The sequence below is a fragment of the Meriones unguiculatus genome, chromosome 3 (assembly GCF_030254825.1).
Source record: "Meriones unguiculatus strain TT.TT164.6M chromosome 3, Bangor_MerUng_6.1, whole genome shotgun sequence".
NCBI classification, from domain to species: domain Eukaryota; kingdom Metazoa; phylum Chordata; class Mammalia; order Rodentia; family Muridae; genus Meriones; species Meriones unguiculatus.
The window spans coordinates 163,929,047-163,943,129 of NC_083351.1; positions in this window are offsets into that span (position 1 = coordinate 163,929,047).

Here is a 14,083-nt window from a genome sequence, read left to right on the forward strand (position 1 = left end):
AAGTTAGTGAATGTGTAAAGATAGGACTATGCGACTTTTCCTATTTAATAAAGGACTGTCAGCAACCCCTTCCCCATTCTCTCAGGCACATTGAAAATGTGATGTTTCCCACAATTATGTATAGTTCATGAGCCAAACAGCCATCTCTGGTGTGGACTGGTGTAGAGTGTTCTAACTGGCCTTCAATTTCACTGATTAAGGAGCCGCTGCATGCACCTATCTGGTGAGGAGCCACAAACACGTTTCTCTACCACAAACAGCTTTTCTTAAAGGATGGCCAGGCACTGGGGAGATACTCACCTTTGAACTTCTGTGGCATCCTCTTTCCTTACTAACCTAAGCAGAACAGTATTGTTTTGAGATCTATAGGGCAAAGAAGGCACACTGTTGTGGTCACCAGCATATGGTGATGAAGGTAGGGGGCTCGATCGCTGGACTGCTTAAAGAGACCCCAGTGTGCCTGATGGCCAGATTGAGGTCTCTTCAGTTGGCCAGGGCTGAGACGAGACAGCTCTGCCAACCTGCTTACCTCTACCCTATCTCCCTAACCATGCAAGTACCCATCACATTGCATCCCAATGAGAAAAATGGGCAAGAGCATGTGATGTGAGATTACTCATGGCTGCCTGCCACATGCGCTGCTCTCTCTTCATTGGTCCAGTTAAACAAGGCAATCAATGAATGTTCTGAATGGCTCCCCTTGACCCCAGGCATGTGTAAGGCTGGGTTTGGGATACAGTGAGCTCAAGATTTGGCTTGTGCTTTCAGGGAACTCCTTTATAAGCAAGAGGTAGGACACAAGCTGTAAATTTCAGTAGCGTGGAAACATTAATGTCACAACCTTAGTGATAACAAAAAAAAAAAAAAAGGAAAGACAGAACAAGCAATTTCTGAACAGCCCAAGAGAGACAGCAAAGTTTACTGGCCAAAGTTCAGGTCTTAGCCACTGTTTACAAAGGACAACTAACCTTCTGTCCTAGTGGACAGGAACTATTTGATGACATTTGGAGACTCACGATACCACTGTTTCAGGCACGTCCCATCCTGAGTGAGATTGCATACACTATGTAGTCAGTGCCAGAGTAACTGTCCCTCTAAATATCCGTATTTTAGGGATACAGATATTTACAAATCTGTATTTGCAGATATCATGACACTAAGTCTGGCAGAAAGTTAAGAGATGGAAATTGAACTGGTTATATCAATTGATATGGTTATCAGTTTCCATGGACATTAGAGGCTGGTTCACGGTAGAGAATTTGAGCACTCCTGGTGGGGAGTCCAAGACAGCTGTGAGAGGATGTGGATGGGGACCAGAGGGATATGATGAGTCCAGCAAGAAGCTAGGGAGGGAGGTGACTGGCCCAGAGAAGCTTTTCTTACTCTTTAAATGCTTTCTCCTGTCTGTTGAGTCTGATAACACTCTCTTGATTTTCTTCTGTGCTTCTGGTCACCTGTTCTTGAATCTTTAATCTACCTTAAGATTCCATCACGGCTTTCTTCTTCATATGTCATTTTACTTTCTCCCCAGGCTAATCTTTTTTTTTTTTTTTCATTTTTGAGAAATGGTCTAAGTATGTAGCCCAAGTTGGCTTGGAACTTGTGATCCTTCTACTTCATACCCCTTGATGCTGTGATTACAGCTGTTTGCCACCACACTGCAATTTCTCCCTTTGTCATAACTCACAAATAGTGCTTCTAGGTTAGGCCTTGCCTGGGACCTCTATTTCTTTAATAGTCATAAAAAGATATCTGTTTTTAGAAGACTCAAATATGCCTGAATTTTAGCATGACCAAACCCTACACCATCTTGCTACAGTACTCCTGTCTTTGGCCAATGCTTTCCAACCACTGAGAAATAGCAAGATATCCTGTTGTAAGAAGATTCTCAAGGCTATTTGGATAGGAAATTCCATAGTCACAGTCTAAAAGAGGAGAATGACTTTTGGATGCACATATTATGGATTTTTGTTGACATCTGGGGAACAACATGGCTGAAGAACAAAGGAGATTTTCTAGTGCATTGTAGAGAGAAAGGATTTCTTGTTACATCAAAGGCCAAAATTCTTCCTTGCCTCTCTCTTTCTGATAGTTCCATGGCTATCAATTTCTGAACCATGGGTAGAATTCTAGATCTTGTCTTCTCTTGCTGAGATTATTGCATTAATTCTCTGACTAGTTTTTCTACATGCATTTCTTTTGTCTTTCTAACCTATTTCCCACACTGGGGTAATCTTTCTGAAGCATAAACAGATTATATCATTGAACTACTGAAGCGTTCAACAGCTTTTGAATACAAGATGAAATATTTATTATAGCTAATATGACATGCTATTTTCTATACAGTCACCTCATTCCCTACCAGGCTTCCTCATAATCCTTGGTTGATCTTTCTTAGTTTTTTTTTTTTTTCTTGTTCTCCCTTAAGCAATGCCTCATACTATTTCTTTTATCTTAAAAGCTATTTTCCTCCATTATTCATGCTCATTAAAAGCTTTTTATCTTGTATGTATTACCCTCAGAAAAACCTCCCAAGATCCTAGGCCAGTCCTATTACCAGGTAATGGTTAAATCAGGAATATCGTTTTAACCTTAATTATTTGTATGATCTAGTTGCTCAGTCATCTTAGATACATCATTCCCCAGGAAGATCTATTGCTTTCTTCAGGGTTATTATTTTTTGAGGAAGCTTGTGCTGTTAAAATAACCCTATTCCTATACTAAGCTTGGAAATGTAAATAATTGAAAACTCTGCTTTTCTTTTCTGCTGGCCAGCTTACTCTTCGTTTCTTTCTTAATGTTCCTGCAGGAAGTCCTGCCCTTTTCTAAGGTGGGGCCTACTTCTTTGATTTGGTCTTCTGTGAAACTTTTGGAAATTACCCATCTTCACATCCTCCCCTTCCCTCAGTTTTCTGCGGCTCCTTCCATTTCTCTAGCCACCCCTACCCCCACCAAGGTTGCCCCACAAGCCCAGATTCACCCAGTGAAAGCAAATTGCAATTTTTTTTGAGTTGCATAGGTAGCGAAAGCAGTTGCAACTCACATATTGTTAGGCATAAGATTGCTTCCTCCCCTCTCTCTACTCTCCTGGCTACACTCTGCAGTTGCATGCACAGTAACTTACTGCACTATAATTACTTCCTAATGTGCCTGTCTCTTCTGCTTGGCAGTGAGCTCCTCGAAGCCGAGTGTCTTATTCATTTTCTTGTATCCTCACAGTTTAGAAAATAGACTATGTCACAGCGGCCACGCGATAATCCATTGATCATGAGTAGTAAAGCATGAGGTGACATTACTTAAAATAAGAACGAAACGTTATTTTGTGCCTTGTGCTCTGTCAGCAGGAACACCGTGCTTGTTGATGCCAGGGAATGTTTGTTCTTAAATATCGCCTTTTCTGATGTGTTTGCCTTGGCTGGTTTCCCACGTAACTGCAGAAAGAAATTTGGACTGATCAATACAGCCATCTGCCTTTAAAGCAATATGAATAACTTACATACTTTGAGTATGTAGCTGTAGAAAGGACATAGTTATAAAAATTAAGACTATTGAAATAGCAGTTATATACATTTTGCTGCTTATTTAGGCTCTTGGTGTTAATTACACTGAAGTTGTCACATCTATGAAGCAGGCATGTCTGGGAATGAGTATACCAGTGTCATAGTTACTGATATTAGGTCCCCATTCTATTTGAATGCATACTTTTGTCATTGGTATTACTCAAACGGAAAGTTTTCTTTTTCCAAAAATTTTCCCTCAAATCCATATATATCATTTTTAAAAAGGATTTTTATCAATGTCAGTATCATAAAGAGTCAATTTGAATAATTCAACACTTATATAGCCAATAATATATGACAATCATCCTTCAAACATTTATATTATATAGCTTACTATGATTAAGATACAGCTGATTTCCTAGACTCCAAAAACAAAGAGCGTAGACAATTGTTTATTTGATATATGCAAAATTTACGGGTATATGATAATCTGTTTCTCATTGTTATACTATTCATAGTTATTTGCAAAACTCATTGGAACTTCAGGACTTGAGTTTTATGTTTTAGTTGGGTGGTAGGTTAGGAAGCTTTAGGTAAGGACTAGAACCAAGAGATTATAAAACAATAAATTCTAAAGCTTTAGAAATAGCTATAAGCAAATATTACCCTTTAATGAAAATAATCTAAGGTTGAACTACAAAAATTTCAACATAGAATATTTTAGCTCTTTTTGTTTTGTTTTGTTTTGAGATAACAGTTTCTCTGTCTAGCTTTGGCTGTCCTGGAACTTGCTCTGGCCTCAGACTCACAGAGGTCCACCTGCCTCTGCCTCCCAAGTGCTGAGATTAAAGGCCTGCACCACCACCACCTGGCTACAATCTATGCTTTCTAAGAGATTATAAAATTTCGGCTTGTGGCTTTAATCTTCTGGCTAACAAGTCTTTTGGATTGTGCTTGGAAAACATAGAGACGCTGAGCAGATGCTCAGGAATGTCTTTACTTCGGACTGAATTCTATCTGCCGTAGTAATTGTGAGCAGGTTACTGGTGTTTCCATTTCATATTCTCTGCTGGTTAATATATGAAAAATAGATAAGCAGGCGGGCATTATTTATAATTCTCTTTAATTGGAAAAACATTAACTATGAAAGATGAAATATCTATTAAATATGAAATATCTAAATTATTTGCACAGTTTAGATAGGTTTAACGAGGAATGCCTGAAAAGCAACAGTATAGCCTGGCTTGAACTAGCTCTCCAGCCCGGAGTCCAGAACTTCATGTGTCTCCTCCCACCTATGAGGGCGCCTTCTTATCCCATCAGACTGTCACATGGCAGTCATAGAGTCATAGCATTTCAAGGAGGAAGGGCCTTAGGGATAATGGCATGCAGACACTAACAGATCTGTAGGTCTGTAGGCTATAGCTAGAAACTGAAACCAAGTTGAATGAAACTGTAGAGTCAGTAACTAAGAAATTGGAAGAAAATAGAGTTTGAGTAGCATAGGCATAGATTCCAGGGGCTCAATCCAGCAAGAAGAAAGGGCAGAAAAGTACTTTTTTTTTTTTTCATTGGGACAATGGGTAAAAGAGAGGGAACAGATAAAGCAAACTGAAAATAGTAGTTTCGTGTGAGTTTAATATATACTCAACAGTGCTGTAATGAAAAAGTGTAGTTTAAATGGATACAGGCCTGTTGGGTAAAATAACAGTTTTCAAAATGCATTTCCTTCTCACCTTTCTCTTTCAGATTTTTAAGCAGTTGTTTGTTTGTTTATAGCGGGCTCTTCTGCAGCCCAGGCTGGCTGAGCATCAGAATTACAGGCCTTCCTCTCTGTAGCTACCATTTCAAAATATGATTCCGTAAATACAGGTTACCTTGATGTAAAGAAGACAACGTCCCTCAGCTAAAGTGCTTGTGTGGGGCTGGCTAGCAGAACAAAATGGAATGTCTTACTGTACGATGCCTCTACCCAGCCTGGCCATCTTGGTGGTTGCTCAGTCCCAGTAGCATACCACTCCACTACGGAAGCAGTGCTTTGACCGATAACTTCAAAATGCAGCCCTTTCTCACCTTAGCATTTTTTTTTCTTTTTCGTTTTTCTTTAAAAAAAAATTTTTTTTCTTGTTACATTAATAATGCCGACCCAAATAACTGTGTAACGATGTCTTTTAAAGTCATGGAACACTTTTCTTTCCAGAAACTTCATGCTCTGAGGGTAGGCACGCAGCCTTTGACCATTCACAATGATGCAACGGTGGCAGGGCACAGTCATTGAGAACATCAGGTTATTTTCTGAAGTAGAACTCCACCATGGATACTGTTTGGCAATCTCACTCTAGTTTATTATTATTTTTTTCTTCTGGCCAAATAATCATAACAAAAATGAAACATTCGTGTATCATCACTGTATTAAGCATTCTCTTTATCTTGACTATTCCTATTACATCAAGGTGAGAACGATTTTCAGCTGAGCACCATTTAGTCTAGCTGCTATCGAATACATGCTCCAAATTCTGAAGTGGCATTTTCTGTTGTTTCTAGAATTCTCATGATCTCATTCTAAGGGCATAAGTCTCCTGGAATCCTTTAAGGAGTTTTACAGTGGTGGATGACACACAGCAGACACTAACATGTAGGAAGCATGTCTACCAGTTTTCTTCATTAACTTCTTGTGTGTTATTTCTTGCCACCTTATTTCTTTGGGTTCACTATGCACATCTATTTCTGGCTTCTGAAGTATGACTTTAACTATCAACTTAATTTTTTTTTCTTTTTTCTTATTCTACGAATCAGTGCTAGGGGTTTCTCTGTGTACGTTGGCCTCAACTGTACTCACACGAGTTGATGTGCTTGTTTTTGTTTCATGGATTATAAAGATTTGCATTTCTCTTTGAGCTTCAGGTTTTTTGGAAGTACAATGCTTAATTTTCAAATTCTTGTGCATTTTCCAAACTCTCTTTCTGGTCATGACTTCTGGCGTGATTCTGTCCTGCTTGGAGAAGTACTGTGTGTCAGACTTTCTTCTCTTTTACATGCTTTAAGTTCAGGTGATGGCTCAGAGGACAGTTTGCCTTAATGAACAATTCAGGTACAATTGAAAATAATGTGTATTCCACACATATTACACAGAATATGCTATTAATATCAAAAGGGTTAAGTGGCTAGATAGTGTTCTTCAGATTTTTTTTTCCTTAACAAATTTTGCCATCACCTTTGCACTATTTCCTGAGAGATGAGCTACAGGTCAGTTACTGTTTCTATTTTAAGCTTCTGGTGCTGTGGTGTCTGGCACATTCAAACGTAACTCTTGTCTGTTAGAATAAGGATCCTTTTCTTCACTGTGAAATGTTCCTCTTCATCGCCCAAGTGGAGAGATTTTTTATTCATCACGGGTTCAGTTGGTTGTCAGTGTTCACAGCCAATCTCCTAGCACTTATATCTTTCATTTTATGGCCTAAGAGTCTGAGCAAAGCCTGAAGCCTTGTCAGCAGTGTCCACTCCCCCTTTCTCCCAGCTGCAGCTCCAAGGGTGATTTCCCAGATCACCACCAGACTTCTCTGTGAACACTCCCTGAGTCAGAGGAGTCGGTGTGAATTTTCCCCAGGTCTATGATCTTCACAGTTCTACACTGCCTTGTAAACTTATATTTTGTATATCAGTCATCTTTCTATTGGTATAACTAAATACCTGAGATAATCTACTTGAAAAGTGGAAAAAATTATTTGGAGTTATTTTTAAATTATTGTTTAATTTTTTGTATTTATTTATTAATACATTTAATTAAACATGGTTAATTCTTCCCTTCCCTCTCTCCAGTTACTACCCATAGTCTTCCTAACTCTTTCCATGTCCCCTCTCACTCTCAAAACAATACCTCCTTCTTCCCTGATTATTTTCGTTATATAAATATATGTTTTTAAGAAAAACATGTATATATATATATGTTTATACAATTATTAGATACAATCTTATGAATCCAAAAAGAAAAAACAAAGATGAGAACAATTTAGTAATTTACTAAGGCATTTCCTGTTTCCCTCGCAACTCCTGTCTTCTCTCACATGAGCCTTTCTCTGTTCAGTTTCTAATCTTAGTAGAGCTTATTAAAAAAAAAATAGTGTGGAAGTGTTACCGCAAAGGGACAATGGAAGGAAGAAAAAAAAAAAAAAAGAGGAGGGACATTGCCACAGCATCTAGAAGACAGACAAAGAGGTGCAGCCACAGCTGTGACAGCTGTTGGCCAACCTGCACTATAGATTTGAAGTGTTGTTTTCATCCTTAACTATGAATGAAGACTTCTGTGTTTTATAAAATGAAGGAATTGGCAATGTCAGGTGAGATGAGACAGCCTGCACTATCATTTCAAGATAACTACTGTTATTTTCTTCCCATTAGAGAGTTCTTTTGAAAGGGAACCATTAGGGAGACCCAAATCAGAGAAGTCTGGTTGGCAGTTGAGATTCACCAAGGGAATGATGTGTCTTGTTTCCAGGTATGCTGGCTCAAAAGAACTCTGATTTCTCCCGATGTGGTAGATCTTTTCTTCCTGAAGTTATAGAGACTTCTTTAAAACACAGAATGTGATATAAAAGGTGTTGCTGAACAGGCCAACTCCCAATTTTCTTTCATTTTTAAGATTCTAATTTAGTTGAGAAAAATAGTTTATAGCCTATTATGATATAGTGAAGGACTTAGTTACAGGAAAGCTGGAGCTACTTCTGTTTTCTCTGAGGCATAGTGAAACTTGGCACTAGTAGAGAACCCTGTACTGATTATCTCGTGAGACCTCTGCATATTATTTTTTTAAATGACCCAGCATCAGAAGACAAAGTATTCCAAAATCTCATCCCCAAGACCCTGTTGTCAGTAGGAGGGAGGAGGAATGTGAGAGGGTAATAGGCATTGAAAACGCAAGCTATATAGTATGACATGATAAAAAATATATATAAAGCTATTTAAATCAAAGCATTTATCATATTAGAGAATTCTGACCTGTTGCATCTGGTTGACATATGCAGTGAATTAACTATACTGAACTATGGCAACAACATTTGGCTATAGGGGTACAGACAAGCATAAAACCAAGAAAGGTGATATTCTCCACATGGTGTGCCTTAATACATAAATAGCCTTACATCAAGCCATCGCAACTTTTCATACTACTAGGTACCTACCGTATACAAACATTCTAGACAAGTCTAAAAGTTCTGGATGAAAAATTAGAGCATTCACTAGCATAATTATTATTTAGGTAAATCAAAGAAATTCAGCATTATCTGTGTATGGTTCATTGTGGTTAGTCAAGCAAGAAGCAAGTGAAAATAAAAGTGCATTTCACGAAGCATTAAGTATGACACAGTAATGAATTACAAATGTTCAAAGAAGTTCATACCAAAAAATACTCAAAACTCCAAACACTAATCTCAACATTTAATTTTTTTTAAACTATCAAACACAGCTTCAAAATGTGATGGACGTTCTTCCAATGGTATCACAAAACACACGCTGAAACAGGGGGAAAAGCTCAAAGCATTCCTATTCAAACAAGCAGCAAGACACAAGTGCCCCGTCTTTCCTCCTATTCAGTGTAGCGCACGAACTCTCAGCCAATAAAACAAAAAGAGGGAGGGAAAGGATATGAATAGGACAAGGAGCTAAACTGCCCTTATGTGCAGATGTGATGCTAGACAGAAGGTCCTGAAGACTTCATGTGAAAACTCTTCTAGCAAGGTGTAGGATAGAAAATTAATCTACCATCAGTAGCCTGCCGGCATACAGATAACATGAAAATAAAGTCAGGGAAACAATTCCATTCTCGGTTGTCTTTAAAAATATACCTTGGGATAAACCCAGGCAAGGAAATGAGATACTTTTACAATGAAACGTTTGAAACATTGAAAAAATAAATGAAGAAGACACTAGAAGAAGAAAGACCTTTATGCTAATGGATTGGAAGGATTAATATTTTGAAAATGCCTATACTACCAAAAGCAATGATATAATCTTTCATCAGAACTCTAATACCATGCTTCATAGAAACACAAAAACAACCTTAAAATTCACAGGAAAGCACAACATAAACTTGGGAGTCAAGTTAATATTGAATAAGTAGAATAGTGCTGAAAGTATTTTCACACCCAATTTAAAATTATTCTACTAGGCCATTGTAAAATTAAACAAATAACTCCCTTCCAAACTGCCAGCATAGTACCAGAACAAAATCACAAATGTAGAGCAATGCAGCCATATAGAAGACCTAGTTGTAAACCCAAACAGCTAACAATCACCTGATTCTTGACAAAAAAACATCAAAACTATATGTTGGAAAACTCTCCTCAACAAATGGTGCTTGGAAAACTAGATATTAACTTGAAGAAGAAGGAACTAGTTTCTTTTCTCTTACACTGTAAAAAGCCAACTAAACGTGGTCAAAGACTTTGCTATAAAACCTAAGACTGTTATAATTCAAAGTCATAGGCAAGAGCTTTCTAAATAGGGCTCCAACTGCTCAACAAATAATGCCAATAATTGTCAAGCAACTGCAAAGCTTCTGCTCAATCAAAGGAAGAACCAAGTGAAGCCACAATTTACATCAGACAGAGAATTAATATCTATACTATACAGGGAACAACAACAAAAAAAAAAACCCTAAATAATCAGAAATCCAACAACCCACTAAGTAAATGGGTCCATGAAATGAACAGACAGTTCTCAAATGGTTACTCAACACATGAAAAAGATATTTAACCTCACTGGCTGTCAGAGAGATGCTAATTAAGACTCCATTGTGATTCCATCCTACCCCAAGCAGAAGGGCAGTCATTAAGGAAAGAAATAACAACAAATGCTGGGATGGATGTGAGCACCAAGGAGCCCTCACACACTGCTGGAGGGAGTGAAAAGTGGTCCATTCTCTATGAAACCGAGGGCGGAGATTCCTCCAAAAACTAAACTGCATCAGTTCTATGACCCAGTTACTCCACCCCAGCATTTTCACCTGAAGGACTCCGATACCTGCACCTCAGTGTTCAGTGCAGCACTGTTTACATTAGCTAAGTGCTGGGACTGGCTTTAGCGTCCATCCACAGAGGGAACGGAGAAGGAAAAGGAGGAATACTCACACACTAGATTTTTTCAGCTCTAAAGAATAAAGCACTGCCGTTTCCAAGAGCCTGGCTATCACTGGAGGAAATTGTGTTAAATGAATTAAGTTAGCCTTACAAAAACAGATATCACGTGTTTTCTCTCATCTGTGGTTCCTAGATTTTGTGCAGATATGTAAAGTCACGTATGTATATATGACACGAAAATAGACATAAAATAGTCCAGAGAAATAAAGGGGACTTATGGCAGGGCATAATATAAGGAAATTGGGCGTTTAGAGGAATAAACTCAAATCCTACTACATACTGGTACAAAGATGTCCCTATAAAAGTCAGAACAATGTACAATAAAGATGTGTCAGTGAAACACCCTCACCCACACACATACACATACACTCACATACACCAACAGCTGCCGTAGCCGCTTAGAATTTTTTTTTTTACTTTCATGTATGTGTACTGTATTTACAAAATTTTATGCCTTCCCTTTCTTCCCCCCAAGTGCTCCTTTGTTCTCTCCTCTTCCCCTCTCAAATTCACAGGCTTTTCTCTTTCTATATCAGCAGGCATGGTGCACTAAATCCCTTCATGCAGCAGAGCTCGGCTTTCTTTTCCAGGAAAATGTGCTCTTCGCGCATATCCATCTTCTACACTCCTATGTCCCCTATCAGGCTTCTCAGAAGTTTTTAGAGAGAAAGTCCCAACTCACTTTTGGGGGGTAATCTGCATTATTCTTATCTCCAAAAGATTCTGGGCTTTCCACCTCCACAGAATCCCAGATAGAAGTAGCCAGTGTCTTCATTTTAACCAATTGAATCTAACCACAGAGAAACCTTTTTCTTTTCTTTCTTTCTTTCTTTCTTTCTTTCTTTCTTTCTTTCTTTCTTTCTTTCTTTCTTTCTTTCTTTCTCTTTCTTTCTCTTTCTTTCTTTCTTTCTTTCTTTCTTTCTTTCTTTCTTTCTTTCTTTCTCTTTCTTTCATTCTTTCTTTCTTTCTCTTTCTTTCTTTCTTTCTTTCTTTCTTTCTTTCTTTCTTTCTTTCTTTCTTTCTTTCTAAAGAAAACCTTCATGTGCTTTTGACTGAGATCAAGGGGGTGCTAGAGTTTGGTGTTACATTCATCAATTCATCCAGAATCCTCCAGTTGCTCTAGTTCTGACAGGCCCACTACCCATTCTATGCATCCCCCTGCACAAGCACATCTCTAAATGTTTAAGCCCCTGTCCAAAGGTTAATAAAAAAAATTAAAGCAATGCCAGATCCTGATGTCAATGATATATCACCTGTTCAAACCACTTTTCTCACGTTAGTGCTGTTCAAACTCCTTGTCGATGTCATTATCTTAAAACCATTTCTGCAATGGGTAGTATGAAGAGACCGCTGTTAAATAGTGTCTACCACTGTAAGGCACAGCCTGAAGGATCTCCTCTCCAGAGATCAATGCTCAAGGGGCTAGAGTCATAACTTGGTGATAGAGCATTTGCCTGGCATGGCATGAGGTGCTGGGCTTGAGTCCCACAACTACACAGGGACAAAGAACCTCAGCAGTCGATGATTATATTTGGGCTGTTTTGGAATTGTCTTTGAGGCACCAGCTGTTTAGGAATAGGCTGTTTATGAGGCCAGATGTTCTAGGCCAGGCCCATCGATTGCGAGCTCAGACCTTTCCACCACTGATTTTCTACGAACCTGATCAGAAAGATTTAGCAATCTAAGAGCTGTAGTTTCTAGATTCATCAACTGAGTTGATTGTTGCTTGAATGTCTTTCCTGATGTTGATTCTATCAGCTGGCCAGTTTGCTGGCCAGCTGGAAAAATATGCTTAGTCCTGCACTATGATCTACCTGTCTAATGTGACCCTTTGTGATGTTAACTCTTAAATCCAAGAAAACCGTAGGACAATCTGTATTTCTCAATACAAGTGGATAGGTCAGGAGCACGGAAGGCTAACCTATGGGAATGGTGAGGGACAATTAATGCTTGAATTGCAATGTTTATTTGCATTAGAAAACTTTACACAAGCTCAAATATCTTGGACATTTCTGACTTTTACTGGGAAATATATTCTCATAACTGAATGAGAAATTAAATCACTTACTATGTTTCCGGTGATGAGTTTGATGCTTAATGCTCTTCTACTTCTCAAACTCCGTGTTTTATGAAGCATTCCTGGGTCTTCAGGTTAGGCAGGATCTGCGTATGTACACTGAACTATGGGAAGAACAAGGAGAAAAGATTCTGTGTCCCCACTTTTCTTCAAAATTAAACCAAATTTTCTATATGTTAGAACGAATACAGGTTACGACACTCTTTCTAGAAAATCTGTGGTGAAATCCCGAGGACATTATTAGAGATAGCTGTCTATTTTCCTGGACACATTCTGCTTTCGGGAGGAGGTCCAGAAGTATTCTAGGGTCATGGCAGAAGAGATGTGCGTGCTAGAGCAAGGGTGTCAGAAGAAGGGCTGGGCTGGCTTGAAAGAAGTTTGCAGAAAGGGTGTGGGGGAGAGAGAGATGGTTTTCAGGTCATGATTGGAGTGACCTTAAAGGAAGTAAAAAACAGTTCCAATGAGATAACCCATCTTCTTTAAAATGACCCTATCAAAATGAATGGAAAAGAAACAAGAGAAACGGAACAAAACAAACCAACAACCAACCAACGAAACAAAGGGAAAACAAAGACCTAAAGGGACTGAAGCTGGGGCTTAAGTCCTAATCCCCAGTTGCATTTCAGCAGGAGGGGCTTCTGTTGTTCACTTCTAGAGAAGGAACACAGAGATACTCTCCAAACCCAGAATTTTCTCAACTAGTCTCTAACTTGAAAGTCCTCCCACGAGCATGAGATGACACTTAAAAATCATTCGAGCTATTTTCTATTTATTCAGAACCTAGATTCCCCAAACCATATTTAAAATCCTTAGTTTGAATTGTGTATTTATGCTCGTGCCAAACTCCTCTGATGACTAACCATGTGTGTGAAAGCTTGAGAAACAGGACATTTACAAATAACCGGCAATTATGTGGCGTTGTTCCTCCCAGTATAGAATATACATATAGAATTAAAGCCAGGATTTTTGGAAGAAAGAGTATAAATTCTTACTTACCAAATGCAACTATAGAAGCATTTCTCCTAAGTTGAGATGAACGGTAAGCATGGAGATAGTGTTAAGAATTAAGCACTTTAATTCTTAGCAGCTAATGATTAATTAGAATGTGCCCATGTTAAACACTGAATTAATATTGTTAAGGAAGGACTCAGTTGGCATTAACTTATGTTTTAAAATTACTGTAGCTTCGCCAGTCAGTAAATCGACTCAAGCTCCTCGTTCATCATGCTGCCTTTTTTTAGACTTCAGTGTTTATGATATAAACAATATAAATGCAAAATAGATGCACAGATATATTTTTACCAATTGTCAAATGAAAACTCTGTGTACAGAGCGTAGGTGTGAGTGATAGAAGCCTGAATTTGTGAGTTCTT